Genomic DNA, 17,715 nt, shown 5'->3' with positions numbered 1-17,715 from the left:
TGGCAAGGTTTTAATTATAATTTTAATAATGAAGCTTGAATAAACCTCTCGCTACCAGCACATCAGCTGCCCCCTCATGCTGCTTTCCCAGGCCTGACGGCGAGGCCCTGGGAAAGCAGTTGGATAGCAAGATGAGGGAGCCTGCTGATCGGTGTGACTCCAGCCAGCACCACTGTTTCCTGGCATTTGGGAAAAACAAGGTTGCTGACTTTGCTGTCTTTATCTGGGAGCAGGTGATCGGGTTCAGACAGTCCGTTTGTCATCTTAAGCTCTCTGTGGCTGAGGCCTTGTTTGTTTTGCGCTCTCAGAAGTGCCGCTCAGTCTCATGGCAGAGTTAATCACAGCCTGTGATTTCCACTGAGCGCAGGTTGCTCCTGGAACGTGCCATGCTTCTCTGGAAGTAGTCTGGTACTCCAGTTCCAGCGTGTGGATGCCAAGAGAGCTCCCTTCTGCTCATCTGCCTGGGCAATGAGCTGGGCTGTGTGTCGGTCCGGCGCTAGGAACCGCAGCCAAGCTGCATTGTGGTTGGATTCCTGCTTTATTCTCACAGCAAATTGGGAAACACGTTAGTAGAGCTACTGGGAGAAAATAAAATGGAAAGGAAGGGAGCGTTCCGAAGGCAAAGGAAGCAGGAGAAAAGGTGGGGAGGCCAAGGAAGGAAGCTCCAGGGAAACTGTGGAGTTGAGAACTTGGATGTGAAGCACAGACAGGAAAGGGTTTGTAAGTAAGGGATTAGCTACATGGAGTGACACTCAACTCTCTCCAGATCTGTACGCTTACACTGGTGAGGAGCCTGGTTTGCTCATGGCTTCCCAACCTTGCAGAGTCTGCTTCTCAGATCCTGAGCCTACCAGAAGTGTAACGGGGAGACTATTTGGATTATGGTGCATACGATGTGGTATTCAAGGGACTGACCCTGCAGACAATGAGAGAGTTCCACCCCTGGGCACTCGTGAAACAGGAAGGAGTGCCTTTAGTGTTTTAGGCTAAACTGTGGAACTATTGTCGCCTTCTGATTTCAATTCAGTGAAACACTTCTCAGAAAACAAGTAAACCAGCCCTCTCACAAGTTTATCATACAACTGGTTTCATCCCAGGTTGCTGTTATGCTTCAGGTTCACAGAGGATATGACTACACACATCCTTTGCACATAACAAAGAATGTAAACCCCAGCTTTAAATGCAAAACTCAGTTCGGTGCTGGCTGGGACTCACAAAGCAGTTCCTTCATGACACTGAAAGCACCATAAACTTGGGAAGCTAATTTTCAATAGTGGCCCCTTAAATTGCACAGCTGAGCATGTAAGAGCACTATTGTGTCTATGCGAGCATGTGGAAGGTTTGAGAGCTAGGGTCACATGTAGTTGACTTTTGTTCATTTACCAAACAGTTTCATAGGATCAGGATGGAAATCAGAAAACACAAGTCTTAGGATACATTGCCCTGTAGGGTTTTTTCCTCCAAAATATCAGAATAATGATGTCACTGGAAGCAGGAGGTGGGGGGGGGGGGGGAGGGGGGAGTTGTTGGAAAAGTGCCAGTGTCCCTGCAGAGGAAGGGGTTTTGTCTGTAGAATCTGGAGCTGCTGGAAACTGTGGTGTTTTGGGCAGGCCTAAGGACACTCAGTTTCCTAGAAACCCTCTGCAAGAAATCTGTGCATTAAGCCAAGGAACAGGGGTAGGAGCTGAGAGGTGACACACACACACATGCGTTTTTGTGGGTCATTCCTCAGGTACACAGGAAAATTTGCTGGAGAGTGGGGTCCCGTGAGAGTGCGGAGGTAAGCGTGTGAGATTGTTGTGGGGGAGTGCAGAGCGAGGTCCCAGGTCTGCAGAGGACAAATGTAATCTCCACCTGAAAGAAAAACCATTCGCTGCTCAAAGGGGTATGACAAGCCAGCCTCCTGGAAAATAGCACTGAGTCCTTTGCAAAGGAATCAAACGAGGAACAAGGCTATTACCTTGTGTCAAACTGTGTCTAATAAAGAAATGGAAATCCCCTACTCCGCCACAAAGACCAGGGAGAGGTAGGATCATGCTGTGACACAAATAAACGAATAGTGAAACAGAAATGGAAAAAACATGGGCCCAAGCATTACAAGAAAATGTCAGACCTCAAAATGATTGCCTGTCTTAAGCAACAGACTATAACAAAACATACGTTACAAATAGGAGCTGGTTGTGTAATCTAGTTTTGCCATTACACAGAAAAGGGTTTGGAACCACAATAGTTACATTCTGTGTGGTATCTCTCTATTTTTGTACCACGTTAGGACAAAAAAAAAAGAAAGCCAATGCCAACAAATATCTGCACCTGGGGAGCCGTGTAACTGTTCATTACCAGACAGACGAGGCATTACAGAGACGTTTATACAAGGCTACCGGTGCATCTTTTTTCCCTTTGCACTGCACTGTTAGACACTCCTATTGTCTCTGAGGGTCCAGATCTGCATCCCCCCCATCTTGTATAGCATAATGAAATAAGCAGGACTTCTTATCAGCATGAGGACCTATCTGCACAGGACACTTGCAGGATCTGGCCCTCGCAGGATCCTTATCCTTGTTGTTCTACCTGAGTGCAATGTCCAATTCACTCATACCCTTTCACCCGAGTTACCAGTTGGTATTGAGAGTTACTGCATTACTTTTGCACACTTCTGCCTCCCTCAAGATCTTTCCTTCCAACTCAGCAAGGACTTTTGTGGGCATCAGGTCCAGGGAAGTGGGGTTTCCTCCGAAGGTAGTTGAGTCAAATCCCTATCGTGGAATCCCTGGTGTCTGCTGGGTGCTGTTGAACTAAGGATACAGTCATCCTACATCCTGGCCTGTATCAGCACTGGTGTGGCAGCAGGCACAGGGCAGGGATTGTCCCCCTGTGCTGGGCCCTGGTGAGGCTGCAGCTCGAGTGCTGTGTTCAGTGTTGGGCCCCTCACTGCCAGAGGGACACTGAGGGGCTGGAGCGTGTCCAGAGCCAGGCAGCGGAGCTGGGGAAGGGGCTGGAGCACAAGTGTGATGGGCAGCAGCTGAGGGTGTTCAGCCTGGAGAAGAGGAGGCTGAGGGGAGACATGAGCACTCTCTGCAACTACCTGAATAGTTGAGGTGGGGATTGATCTCTTGTCTCCAGTAATGAACTACAGGACAAGTGGAAATGGGCTCAAGTTATGCCAGGGGAGGTTTAGATTGAAGCAGAGGAAGAACTTTTTACTGAGAGGGTTATTAAGCACTGGAACGGACTGCCCAGGGAGGTGGGGGAGTGCCCATCCCTGGAGCTATTGCAAAGCCGTGGAGCTGAGGTGCTGAGGGCTGTGGGTTACTGGTGGGCTTGGCAGTGTGAGGGGAGGGGTTGGAGTTGCTCATCTTCAAGATCATTTCCAACCATGATGATTCATGATTCTAAGAGCAGTAAAAGAGATGGCCTCTCTAAACAGTTATCTATTTTTACCTGAAAAGTATAGTTGTCAAACACAACTGAAACTGTTTGACTGCCTCGGAAGCTATTGGCACACACAGGAGGAAAAACTGCGGGAGCTGTGTGTCCTCAGGGAGCCAGGCTTGGGAGGGTTGCCTTCTCTCGGGCCACCAACATGGGTTCTGCACTTGGTTTTGTGTGCATTTTTTGAAGGCTTTCCAGTCCCACGGTGTCATTCTTTGTTTGAGGTTTCTCTGATGCCTCTTTGGATGCATTTCAGCAGCTCTCACTGCCATACTGGTCTGCAGGTGACCTCCTGCCTCTCCGCCCTCCGCCTCTTGCCCTCGCCAGGGATTACCCCCGGCGCACCTGAGGCGCATGAGGTGTTGGGGGTACCTTGAGCCCGGGCCGCTGGCAGCTAGCTCTGCTCCCGCCGGGGCCTCCTGCAAGCCCCGGGCAGCGACCCTGGGCTGTTCCCGGGCTGCCGCTCCCGCCGCCGCCAAGGACCGACCCGCCGCGGCGTGCTGTGCAGGGGAGGCTCCCCGGGCTGCCTTCGGGGCACCCGGGAAGTTTCCCGGCGAGAGCCGCGGCTGCCGTACGGGGGGCGGTGGCGGGGCCGCGCGGGGCGGGGCGGGGGCTCGGCCGGGGGCGGGGCGCGGCGCGGCTCCGGGGCTGCGCGGCCGCCGGGCGCGGGGCGAGCGCGGCAGTGGAGCTCAGCGCCGCCGGAGCCGCTCGGCCGTGCCCGGGGAGCGTCCGCCGCGGGAGCCCGCTGCAGGTAACGGGCGGCCCCGGGACTCGCCTCGCCTCGCCTCTCGGGGCGCCGCGGCCTCTCCTCCAGCAGCCTTCCCGCGGGTCGCGTCCCCCTTGCTGGTGGGGGCCAGCTCTGGCTTGGCACCGCACCGCCCGGGGCACCCGGAGAGGGGGCTCGCCGGCCCCCGCCGCGCTGTTTCCCCGCAGGGAGGGGGGTGTGCGGGGCGTGGAAGTTTCTCGCGGCTGACATGCAAGCCTGGCCGGCGGTACCGCTGGCGAGGAGGCTCCCTGGTAGCCCCAGCCAGCTGAACTCGTCTCGCTCGTAACACGGCTCTGGGGTCGAGCCGCGGCGAGCCGCTCCCGCTCGGTACCCGGGAGCGCCCCGGGAATCTCGGAGCTTGCCCCCCAAATTTCTGTGCTTTATTGGCCCCCACGGAGCCCCTTTATCAGAGGAGCAGGAATAAGGAGCGCGGGGTGCCCGCAGACAGTCTGCGGCGGTTTGGCGTATGCCTCCTTCCAACCCCCCCCCCCAAGTTAGGGTGAAGAAGGCGAGAGAGTTTCCCGTCTTTCTGACTTCAGTCCGGTAGGAATTTTCTGTTTCACACTTTGCTGCTGGGTAAACTGCAGTCCCGGCGCCCCGGGTGAGTTCCGCTTTCTGATAGGGATTTACCGCTGGACACGCCGGAGCGGCGCGGCCGCGCTGAGGTGCGCGGCTTCCGAAACGCTGCGGATGGCGACTGAAAGTTTTAGCATCACAACTTACACTTTAAACGTTGTCGTGAGAGAGCAAGACAGCGTTTTCGAGTGCACTGTACTTGAGTGGTTTTCCATGAAGTCTGTTAATCATAATTCTCCTTCCCCCCCCCCCCCCTTTTTTTTTTACCCTAGCACTTCTCTCAGTAGTTAGTAAGCTCAGTCTGATTTCTGCTCCTGTTCCTGTAATAAGAGAAAATCTGAATGCAGTTAATAGGTTCAGGGCACGTATTTCACTGAATAGCCAGTGGCTACCAAAGCACTGGAGGTGGCTGTGTGCCTGGCAGGGAGGACGTGCGTTACGCCTGCCCGGGATTTGTAGCAGCGGGTAAAAGGCGTGTGGCGTTATTAAGTAGTTGTCTTCGTTCAACAGGGTGTATCCAAGCATTTGATGGATTCTTCTTTTGGTGTTTTGTTCCCTTGTAAGGAGCAGCAGTTTTCCTGTCTCAAAAGTTGAGAGCAAGTGCCAGGGGATGTCCTGTTAAGGATATGTTCCTTATCTTCTTCAGGGTTTGGGGGAATCTTTTGAATTCAGCTGTGTAGCATAATGTACAGATGCACTTCTTTATCATCTGCTTTCACTGAGGTATTTGTATAGTATGTTAAAATGATTGAAAAGTTTGACCCTCCCTGGCAGGCAGTTAGTGTTTCTGTGTTTGTTGTGGCTGAGGTACAGCTTGTGTTGGCGTTGAGCTGGAATACCACGCGATGCAGTTGCCATGAATTTCAGCGTGGCGGGATGAGGAGGAGAAAGGAAGAGACTTGAACTTTGCTGAGAGATTGCAGACTGCCAGCGAAAACTGAGATAAAATTTCTCTTGGTTGTCCCACCCTTTCTGCAAAGCAAGATCTCTGCCCTAACTGTGTGTTTAAACCCCTGGAAGATGCAGGTGAAGGGGCTGTGGTCGCTCCCGGGGAAAGGGGCAGATGGAGGGGGACGGGGGGGCTGCGGGAGGAGGGCTGAGGTGGGTGCTGCTGGTAGTTCCCAGGCAAGGGCTTTCTGTCAGCCTGGCACTGCAGCAGAGCCCCTCCGCTAGCCTCCCAGCTCCTGAGGGGCAAAACCAAGCTTGGCAAGGAGGCTTTTGTTCGCAGGGCAAGTATTTCAGATTTCCTTTGTAAATTATGGGGAAATCCCCTTATTGCCCCTGGCTGTTAAGGGTAAGACATCCTGGGAAGAACACCCATCTTCAGTTTCCAGGCTCGCTTGAAACTTACAACGGATCCCGGCAACTTCTTTTCCCCCACAGTAGAAGAGTCTGACTATGTTTTTTTTCTCAAAAGAGGGGTCTGAGTGCTTGCATCTTCGCCTCAGCTGATGGCAACCAACGGCTCTATCCTGGCGTGATCTCATTTTTGGCTGCTTTAACATGTATTATACTTCTCAGGGTGGGGCTGAGCGAGAGGGAAGCGGGAACCGTCGTGTGTGCATGAAAATGCTGAGCTATCCTGAAGTCCTTTGCCAAGCCGCCTGTGTGTTGTTTAATTCAAATAATTTCACACACACGCGGCATTACAGGTCTGCTTTAGAAGGCAAAAAAACTATGTCTGTAAACAGGAATAGTATTGCAGCTCATAAAACACGAGCAACATCTGTTACTGGGACTCTGATTTGTTTCTCTCTCCTTGGAATAACCTAGTAGACAGCTCAGACGGTCAGGTTTAACGTCCTGTGCTAAACCTTTGGTCCTGCGTCCCGTGGCTAACTGTGACTCACAGAATCAATAAACCCATCTCCCGCTCTGCTGCAGCAGCTCGATGGGAAGGGCTTCAGCCTTCACCTCGCTGCCTGGAGCTGGTCCCCAACAGCAGGAGGTGGTGGGACAAATTTGGGGTTCTGTAAAACTAGATCTGTCCTGTGTGCTTTCAATGTGGCAGAGCTGGCTGAGATTTTGGTGTTCTCTCAGCATTAGGGCTGAAGCAAGTGAGAGAGAGGGTCTGCACTACTGTAGTAGTATTTTCCCTCCTTAACACCTTTTTATCTTGCCTTAATCTATCCCAGGCTGAATACTGTAGGCAGTTGAAGCAGAGCCATCTCATGCTTTGATGTGTGTTTATTGGCTCTAGCTTCTCATTCTCTTGCCCTTTTTTTCCCCCCACTTCTTTTTAAGTTAGGTTACTCTCTTCCCACCCCACCTCCCCCAGACAAAGAGTGGAGGAGGTGAAAAGTGAATGAAACGACTCCTCTGTTCTTGTGAATGGGTGTCGTTGCTTTGCCCCTGCCTTCCTTGCTGCCTTCTGTAAGTTCCCTCCACTATTAAAATATTATGACTGTCCTTATGGTAGCCCTTCACTTGTGGCAAGGATCCTAATTTGACGTCAATGCAAAAACACAAGTTTCTGGCATAAGGGCAGATGACATTTCATCAGCTAGTGCATACCCTTCCCCCCCCTCCCCTTCAAACCACAGCACTACGACCATATGGGCAGATAATGAGTTTAAGCTGATAAACAGCTTACAGATTTGCCCAAATAAAGGACTTTCTTCCTAGAAAACACATTTTCCTTTAAAATAAATAATGCAGTTCCTGTGTTTTTATTTAATTATCTCGAGTCCTGTCTGTTCTCACCAGGCTGCAGGAAAACAGACACACAACTGCTCTGGGAGCAGGAGCTACTGGATTTATGGGGCTGTGGGTATTCAGTGGGGAAGGACTTGATTTCAGATGCTACAAAATTGAGGCTTAAGGTATCTAAACAAGCATATGGTGGCCCAAGTTGTGTTCAGAGAGTTTTGCGAGGTAGTGCATACTTCTTGACATCTTGAAGATGAGTCATTGCACGAGGTGGTAGTAGGTCTAAGGTCTGCTTGGGAGCTATAATTAAAACAGATGAGTATCTACACTCCTTGCTAATCCTGGGAGGCTGCTGAAGCAGTCCTTGTTTGGGGCTATTGTTGCACGACAACCCTTCCTGCTGCTTCTTCAAGAGTGTTTGACTAATGTTAGGGAGATTTCTTTTGCTTTAACTTAAACCAACTTACCAATAAAATGTGAGGGATCCATTTTTCTTGTTTTTTTGAGGGCAGAGCCTGTATATTTCTCTCCCAGTATGCTTAGGAATGAGCTGTTTGGGATCTAAACTTGCTCAGTCATTTTTAAGCTATTTCTTAGGCTTTTTTTTTTTACTTTTTTCCCTGGAAAGATTGTTAATCCTGATTGGAAGTAGCAAATGATGGAAGAAAAAGGTCATACAGAAAAATCAGTCTGGAGAACTCCATTCATGATGCTTATTCCTTCTCAAACTTCCTTAAATATTCTGTGTCATCTGTCCCCTCCCTTCTCACCACTTCTCAGCACTGGGGAAACTACTGGACTTCAATTGTGTTTTGTGTGAGGATATGTTCCAGATACCTGGAGCTTTGCTTTCTGGTGGTCATGGCTATCTCATTTGGAATTGATCTGACAGCCAAGTTGCATTTGGTCCTACTGTTGGTTGTGACTGCACGTTTCAGTGCTCCTCTTGTGTCCCTTCCTTCCCTTATACCAACATTTCTTGTTTTCTTTTCACTGCTTGGTGAGGGAGCGTTGGAACAGGCTGCCCAGGTGGGTTGTTGAGTCTCCTTCTCTGGAGATGTTCAAGACCACCTGGAGGAGTTCCTGTGTGACCTACTCTAGGTGGTCCTGCTCTGACGGGGGAGGGGTTGGACTAGATGATCTTTTGAGGTCCCTTCCAGCCCTAAAGATCCCGTGATTCTGTTCCAGAGGACTGGAGTGTATTCAGTGCCCACCAAATAGTTGATGGCACTTCCCCCCACTCAGCCTCCTGCCTTGGAGCATTTAGCAGCTGCTTTGCTGTTTATCATTTCTGCATTCTGCATAAAGATCTGTCATGGCCTAATTTGGTATAAATTGTCTGAGACTGAAAGAAGTGGCTATAGGAAGGCAGTGGATTGATCTTTTTTTGTTGTTGTTAACCACACCAGCTGCTGTACCAATTTGTCAGCTATTTAATTTTGCACAGATAAAATTTAAAGAAACAAACGATAAAAAACGTGTCTTACTCCTACAAACTGACCCCAAAACGTGTCTTACTCCTACAAACTGACCCCAAATGGGATTTGCTTCTGCACCTCTGCCACTTTCTGTTCTCTAGCAATGGGCTTGAAGGATTTCCATTTTCCCAGGTTTATAGGAGACAGCATGTACTATTCCAGGGCAGTGGAGCTGTGGTGGAGGTGCTGTCCTTCGATACTCTTCCCCAGAGCTAGAGGCTGAGAGGCTCAGTATCCTAGTGAGTTGTGTATGTGTGATTTTTTTGGGAGAGGGATCTGAATTGCCTCTGAGTGCTTTGGTACACGAAGCTTTGGATGACCACGTGCCTGATGTGAATGCTTCGTGTTTGGTGAACTAATTAGGCAGCAGGCATTTTATGACTGTGGAGGTTTAGATTGGATATTAGGAAAGGGTTTTCTGTCAGAAGGGTTGTCTAGCTGTGGCACAGGCTGCCTGAGGAAGTGGAGGAGTCCTCATCCCTGGAGGGCTTCCAAAGCCATGTAACTGTGGCACTGAGGGATGCAGTTCAGCGATGACTGTGTCAGTGCCGAGTTAACGGTTGGACTTTTAAAGGTTCAAGGCCTTTTCCAACTCCAATGATTCTGTGATTCTGTAACAACTGAGAGCATTCATCTGATGGCAATTTACCCTCACCCAATTCAGTTAAAAGAAAACCAAAACCAGTACATTGTTGTTGTCCTCAGAGGTGATGGAAATGGGTTTTTGACCGCTGGAGGTTTTTAGTACAGGTCTTGTTTCTGCCGAGGATCCCTCCTCTCTGTGCAATCCCTCCAGTCACAATTCCAACAGTTGGTAAGTCTCTGAGGGTTCTTGTCCTTTGAGGCTTTTTTTTGGCCTCCAAGATGTTCCCTTTGCTATGTATTTACTAAAAACACAGTGTAAAATGGAAGTTTCCAGCTACTTCAGAAATAAACTGAAACTTCAGTGGAGAAGAATCAAATCTTAAGCCCAAATGAAGTTCAGGTTTTTGGGGGGCAGGTGTATCATTGCAGGAAGAAATGGAGGATGCTTTTGATGAAATGAACAGCACTGAAGCTGAATCTGGGCCATGTGCTTGATATTACTCAATTCTGTGATTACTAAAGGGACTGTGATTTGGGGAATTAGGGCTTAGGTCTGAGTTTGCTCAGCTGTTAGCTGACTGTGTTTAGTTCATCCCTACTGCTGCCCTTCAGTCTCCCTTGTTTAGTTGTTGCCTAACTCTGTTAGAGGGTGACTTCTTGGAGTGTCTGTGGTGCCTAGTGTGGTCTGGAGCCTGCCTTAGTTTGTTGTCTGGAAGCAATATAACCAGTATCCTTGTTCCTCCTGATACCCATGATGTCAGTCTCAGGACAAAAATCTTGTTGCTCCTGGGGAAGTGGAACAGAACCAAGCTGCTAATGTGAAAAGTCATGTAGTGTAGCAGAGATAATAATAGCTCTTATATTCTTTCAAACTTCTCACTTGAGTCATAAACAGCTTTAAATACGTTTTATGCCATCCCAGATGTCTGGAAAGCCAAGGAGACAGATGAGTGGAATGGGGTATGGGACCATATGGTGACTTGTTGACTGCGGGTCGTCAGCACAGCCTGGCAAGGGCTCAGGAGCTTAGAGGCCCTGGCTGCAGCTTGGGTTGTATATATTGTACATGATTAGAGCACTGACTGTTTCTGCATCTCTATGCTTCTCATAAGGCTCAGCACTGAAACTGTAATGCTAGCAGCTTTGTTTTTTGATGGCCCAATGCCCAGTTTGAAGAAGGGTGATTTTGGTCATATTGCCAGACATACGTGTTTATGGCCCCGTTTCATCTGTTGGGGTATTTTTAACATCATTATGGAAACAGTTACTATATTTACTTCTTTTGAAAAGCTCAGTGTATGACAGTCTATGAGGAGGGAGTTTTAAAGTAATAAAGATTGCACTAAATATTGGTGTCTTCAGGAAAAAAATGGTGTAAATGAACTGACTGGCAGTTTGCCTGTTCCTGAGACACGGAGCTCATGGGGCACTGAGCTGGAACACACTATGGCTGGGAGAGCAACGACAGGCTTTGTTCCTGGCTCACTTGATGGCACATCTCGTTTTCTTGGGAGTGAAGAGAACTAAATCTTCTTGTGCAGACACAGCCTATGCCTACACTGGGCTGGTTTCTCAGACCTCTTGAGGACCTGTTTCTCATGGAAGTCTCTGGGCCCTGTGGGTACCTTTCAGATGAACTCAAAGCCTGCTGCCAGGGTAAATGAGATAGTAGTATGGAAACACAGCAGATTTTGGAATGGCCATTGCTGTCACTGTTGCTGAGGTACTTACTTTTATCATCATTTGAGAACAGAATGCTTTTTGATGTCTGTCTTGCTGATAATAATGGGTGGAGTCAATAGTGATGATAATGCAGGGGGTCTACAATGGACACGTGTGGGAATAAAGGACAGAACGTCTCAAAACGTTCTTAAGGCTTCGGATCTGATGTGGTTTGGAACAGCCGACTGCCCTTTTTCCCTATTGATGTCAGAGCTGCTTGGAATGAGGCAGGCGCTTATTTTGTGTCGATCAACAAAACTTTTGCCTCCAATGGGAATACAACTGAAACACAGACATGCAACAGGGTTCTTCGAGTTGTGCCTAGCTGTTCTTCAACTCGCAGGAAACACTGAGGGCTAGTACTGGAAATGCTCAAGGCACAATGCTGGAAGCACCAACAGATCTTTGACCTAGGCTTTGCTTTGGCAGCTTGAGAATTGACAACTTAATGCCTGACTGATGTGAGGAATGACTCTGGGCTCACAGTCCTGAAAAAACGACCTTCCAAACCGATAAGGATTTCAGCTTACAGGCATGCTTTGCCAATTAAAAGCTGATTCTCTTCTTTTAAATGTTAAGAAGAACATCAGTCATGAGCAACAGTCTGATGAGATTAAGAAAGAATGGGCTTCCCAGAGACTGGCTGGATTAAGAGGGTTTGTTTTGGTTCTGTTTTGTGTCTTTCTTTTTATATCATTTCTCCTCACTGTACTGAAAGGAGCAGAAGGTTTCATGCTTTGCATTCTGCACATCCATATTTCCATTCTGCAGTGGGGACGGCTTGGCAGGAGAAGAGTCAGAGTTGAGTTTAAAAACACTGATTTTCTTTGATAATGCTGCTGCAGATAGTACCAGGTTTCAGTTGGTAGTGGATTTCTTGAAGCATTTCTGTAACGTGATGCTCTTTGGGAAGAGCTTTGAAGCTCTGCACTAACCCTGGGGAGCAGAGGGCATTGACGGGGTGGCGTGGAGGGGGATGGACTCTCATTCCCAAGTCCTTTCCCATTGGTTTTGCTGCTCAGAACAGAGCAAATGCCAACGTTGCTCTGGGAAAGTCGTGTTGCTTTTCTGAGCATCTGTTTCACCAGCTGTGAAAATGATGAAGACAGTGCCCTCAGCACATGGGTCTGATGAACATTCTTGTTAGCAAGTTGTGGTGATGTGTGTTGGAACCGTGAAGTGTCATGGGTTGTGGTTTGAAAGTGCGAAGGTTTAAAATGTGTCAGGCACAAGCCTGCATCTTTGTTATGGAGAAGTGCCGACTGGGAGTCTTTCTGGGGCAACAGAGACAAAGGGAAAGAAGAGGAATTTGCTTATGATGGAGGACCTGAGGGAGAATTATGCCTTGTTCAACCTTTTACACAAGGTCTAAATGGTTTCACTCGGAGCTTTGTGAGGTGTCTGTCCAGGGCTGAATTTTGCCCTCGTACCACAGGGGGATGCAGTTGCATTTCCTTTTGTTGTTTTTCCGTTTGCCCCCTCCACACACTTACTTTTTAAGATCAAAGCTCCGTTTGTTAAAGATATGCCTATGCCTTGTAATAATGCTCAGGAGATCCCCTGTGGGGAACAGCTCTGATTAGACATGGAGGAATTCTTTAATTCTCTTCATACTTCTTACTCTCAGGAACATTGTGTTGATAAAAGGTGTGGCTTTTTCCCCTTGCTGTTACTACTTCTTCTTTGGCTCCCTTCCTCCCCAGACGCTGTGCTCCTTCTTTATGCTCTCCCGTTGTCTTGTTTTACATATACTTAGTTCCTTGGTTCTTGCTTTCAGTTTGTTCTTTTATCTTCTACAGCACTCAATGATTGCTTAAAAATAATAAATATTAATAATAGGACTCTTTGAACCAGCAGGTTCTTTGCTGCTTAAACTCACCTTTTCCTGCTGCTTATCCCCTATTAAAAGTTGCCATGATTTGCAGATTGTCGCCGTAATGACTTCTGCAGCGGTGTCTGGGTTTGTGACAAGCGTAGGATTAGAGCTCCAGGTGGGGAAGTGGCAGCAGGAACAGAGATCCTCCAAGGCACAAAGATACTGTTTCACTTGAAATATTCTTAGCAATAAAGGAAGAGAAGCCAAAAAAAATTTAGTGTTGGAAATAGAGCTCTTTATCTAAATAGCCCTCCCTACACAGGTTTCCATGGAGTGTCAGTGACCTACATAGGATAATCTTGTATTGCACATAAAGTCTTGTGTTCTGAAGGGGAAAAGCATTCTTTCTGGAGAACATAGTTTAAGAAGGCTCTACTTTTGGAGATGCTTTCAAGCCAGTTCATAGGAAGTGTCTCAGATCTGCACAGCAACTTGTGAGATACAGCTGTAATATTATTGTATGTTTTCTTTTCATTCCCTCTGCAGACAGGTTTGCCTCTCCTTAGGGCTGCAGGAGATGGTGCTTTCTGCCCCAGTGTGTAAAGTTGCCCGTGTCAACTTTGGGCAGGCTCCAAAGCTTTTAACACATACCTCGGCACATGGACATCAGCAACCTTTTCGCTGTCTCCAATCCCACAGACGAAACAACAAATAACCAGGAATGGAGTGTGTGAGGTTTTTCCCAGTGCACCTCCTTTCCTCTCTGTAACAACACAAGTTTAGGAGAAGAAGAGAGAATCCTGAGGTGTCAGGGCCAACTTCAGGAAACCTTAGTTGTTTGTTCTATGCAGTGTTGGCTTGGCCCTGCTTAGGGCAGGCAAACTGTTCCTAAGCAGAACCTCTGTTGGGCTGGCTGCTTCCAGGCTTATGTCTTCATCAGAAACCACACTAGTTACTACTTGAGGCTAGGACTAGCTGGGAGTTTTTCAAGGAAACAATTTGCCAGCAGAAGAATGCACATTTATTGAAACCAGTGCTGCTTTGTGGGAAAGGGTTGGTCTCCACTCAGTTCTCCTTTGGTGAATTTCTCATGTTTCGTTAGAATTTCTTAGTCAAAACTGAGATGCTGGTTAGGAGCCAAGTGGTTTGGGTTTTTCACCTGTGCCACCACAAATCCAAAACAGGGTCCTGAAAGCACGTTTCCTGCGTGGCAGAACTGTGTGTCCTAACTGCAGGACTGCTGTTCTAGAGCATGTGGGGTTTTTGCATGAAGGATTCCAAGGCAGATTCCAAACCTATGTTAAGCGAAACAAAAATAAGTCTCCAAGTGTGATGGGATGAGAAACTAAGTTCCCATCCACATGTCCTTCTGTTTCTCTCTGGGTTCTTGCTGTCTTTCCTCACTGGTTCTGTGGGTTTGTGACTCCCCTGGATGTATTCTTCGTGGAGCTGAAGCAAAGAATTTCTGTAGTCCTTGGCAAAATAATCAGCATGTGAGTTACAGGAGGAGAGCGACTGAGGCTGAAACACTGATGGTGTATTTTGTCAGGGTCAAGGCTATACAAGGCTATGTAGCTCCTAAGCCCTTGCTTTCTCTGAGGAATATTGTTAGAAAAGCACCTTAGCAGCCAAGGAAAATATAGCTGAACGCTGCTGATATGTTTGTGCCTGGGCCATTATTGTTGGGCAGGGTAGGAAAAATAATGCTTAGGGAAAGAGAATAAACTTCTTGGAACAGGATGAAACACTCTCCTGCTGGTCTGATTGCAGTGAGCTCAGCAAAGGCAGGGCTAACACGAAGTTTCAGTAACAGGCCCTCTTCCTTCCAATCTCTTCTTTGTCCCCTCTTATGAAGAGGAGATGAAAGTGGTCTTCTCTTCATCCTTTCTTAATTCTCCTCATAGAGTGAGGAGGTAACATGCAGGGAAGCCTGGAGGGGATCTCGGATAAGCTGGCTGTGTGCATAGCCAGGGCAGTCTTTCTCCCTGGTGCTCTCTGGATCAGGTTATTCCAGGGCAGCTCAGCCACCTGAACCCTGATGTACTGTGTACTGCTTGACTGTGAAGGGAGTTTTCAGGGGCTCCCTCTCTTCTAAAAGGTGGGATTGCAAAATGGAGGTGCCCGCACCAGTTCTGATCATATGAGAATGCCACTCTGCTTTTACTTTGTGTTTTGTTCCCTCTGCTTTTAAAACAAGGGATGAGGAGGAAGCGGGAGATGCTGGGGGTTTAGGCTTCATCATTGCATAGGCAAAGACAAAAGATTCCTCTTAAAGGCAAAACGTGCCAGGCCCTTGCTGTGTATTTGAGGTTTAAATAGTTAGTAGTTTCCTGTTTTTGAGAAGCCAAGTGCTTCTGTCTTCTGAGAAGCCAGATGGTCTCTGCTCACCTGTTTTAAGAAGACTTTTGTTCGTCTTGTGGCAGATGAGGAGTTTGAGCTGGCCTTTTTGGTTTCACCTCTCCTCCATCAAGTTGAAGTAGGAGACTGAAGGTGTGTTTATAGCACACAGAAGCATGAGGCAGCAGAAGACCTGAGCTGGGGGAAACCAATATCTCCGTGCAGCTCTGTTGGATGCAACACAGAGGAATCCACAGTACACAGTCCTCTCTGGAACTCCTGTGATGTCAAAGCACTCCTGGATGAAGATGAGCTCCAAGGTGGCTGTCCTCAGACAGAGGTAAAGACCCTAGATAGCGAGTACTTGAAAGAACAAATGAAAACACTCTAAGCCCTGCTTTTTTAAAATGCCTTCTTGGTGATAAAATGGCAGTACTTATTTTCAAACAGTGGATGACAATAATCTCTTCATATGTTTTCAAGCATAGTTGATCTAAAGAAAGAAGATATTTCTCTTAAGTTAATCAAATCTGAGTCTTCTGTCTTTGGTAGAAATACCAGTCAGTTTCTGCTTCTTGCTTCCTCCAGTTATAGTCATTAAAGGAACCTCTAAGAGGCTGATTGCTAAGGTTCCTTAGATTCCCAGGAGGGTGAAGATAAGCTGCTGCTTTTATTCAGAGGCTTAGACTGTGCTGTTAATGATAACTGGATGTTTGGGAATTCTAAGGACTGTACTCTTTGCCCACAAAAGTCAATTTGCATCTTCTAATCGGAGAATTACAAGACTTTGCTGCATCTATTTCATGTCCATATTCTGCACAGTTGTTAAGTATATTGAGAAAAGCCAAGCTATTGATCTAGGACTTCTGCATCAGGGATGGAGAACTGAAAAAAAAATCAGGTTAGTGTGAAAATATAGTTCCATTGAGAACTCAGATGTATGGTGGAGCTGCACTGCAAATTCATGCTGTTGACATAAGGAGAGACTATGCCAGGATAGTGTTGTGGAGGGTTTGCCCTCTGACCGGCAGAATCTCTTCTGTGGCTGGAGCTATGTTGCTATGGGCTTAGATGTTGCAGTCTTGGACTGGTCATTTCAAGTGAAGGGGCCCAAGAGGAGCTGTGTAGTGTATCTCTTTCCCTTAGCATCCTACAAGATTACACCTGTAGGTTGTCCCTTAACATGAAGCTGCAGTCTTTGACTGTAATCTTTCATTCTTTATGAAGTGCAACAGTTTGGAGTGAGACCAAACATTGATTTTATTATTTTTTTAAAGGGAATGTGATTAAATGTAAGAGCACCTAAGTCAGGCTGTCTTGTAGCTTTGTAGTTAACCCTGAATGGACAAGATCTATCCCTTCTTCCCTTTTCCTGTTCTACTGTCCCTGAACATTTTAACTCGTGGATGAATTCTGCCTAGTAAAGCAAGGATATGTCCAGATACAGCACTGTTTAACAAGGAGATGGTGAAACAGATGCAGCTGTTGAAACTGATGCTAAGGCAATTTTCTCACCCTTCCAGTAACTGTAAATGTGTTTGAAAGAGGATTTGCACTGCTAGGAGCATTTGTTGTGTTATGTATACTCCTAGACATAAATCAGAGCTTGACTGAGAGGTAATGAAATGATGCTTCTAGAAGATACCCCAGGCTTAAAAAATGGGGAGGGATTATTTCCTGTATTATAGAAAGATTTATTTTTTTTTTCCCCAGGTAAATAAATGGCTTGCTTTGCTGTTCCCTGGGAGCCAAATGTCCCATGTAGCTCAGTGATACGTTGTTAAGGCCTTCTCTTCCTACGACGGGGGGTTAAATTTGGATAGAACACCTTTTTCTCTGTAAATGAAGCTCTATTTGTGGGTGGTTTCATTTGGGGGATTTTTTTGGGAGGAGATAAGGAGTGGGTGGGTTGATTGGTTGGTTCTCATAGAGAAACAATTGTCTTCTAAAGTTTTGGAAGGATTGGGATGGGGGCATGTTCTTACTTCAGCCAAAATAGTCAACATTTGGTGGTTTAGGATGTGCATTAGAGTGTGGGACACTACAGGGGTCCCGACGTGGCCCTGGGACCTGAGCCTCCTTTTTCCACATTGTGCTGCTCTTGCCTTATTTCAATGCCAACTTTTGACCTGTTAAACTTCCTTAGAAGGCTGCACAGGTTTATAATAAGCATTTTCCTTTGAGCAGACTGTCTTTTTCACACTGTTTACCACTAAGAAAAGTGTTTGTGGAGAGAATCTAATCAGGCCTAATAGTCCTTAACAAGTTAGTGACTCCTTGAGTCCTACCATTTAGTAGTATCTGAGGAGTGATGTGGTCCTGAAGCACTTGCCTGGTTTCACTGCAGCAATCCT

The 17,715-nt window shown here is 47.3% G+C and overlaps 1 protein-coding gene across 4 annotated transcripts in view; it reads left to right on the top strand.

Moving 5' to 3' along the window:
* The first annotated feature begins 4,097 nt into the window (after positions 1 to 4,097).
* The window catches only part of TSPAN18 (tetraspanin 18), a 124,543-nt gene continuing 110,925 nt past the window's right edge, over positions 4,098 to 17,715 (top strand). For 3 of the 4 annotated variants that reach the window (XM_061997744.1, XM_061997746.1, XM_061997743.1), the window contains exon 1: positions 4,098 to 4,183. The gene's annotated coding sequence lies outside the window, so the exon portion shown is untranslated. Of the gene's footprint in view, positions 4,184 to 15,447; positions 15,702 to 17,715 lie in introns of all 4 variants that reach the window. The other variant, XM_061997745.1, reaches the window with a different exon arrangement.

The sequence above is a fragment of the Colius striatus genome, chromosome 6 (assembly GCF_028858725.1).
Source record: "Colius striatus isolate bColStr4 chromosome 6, bColStr4.1.hap1, whole genome shotgun sequence".
NCBI lineage: Eukaryota > Metazoa > Chordata > Aves > Coliiformes > Coliidae > Colius > Colius striatus.
Note: the sequence above shows the minus strand (reverse complement) of the source record. Positions and strands in the feature narration are given on the sequence as shown.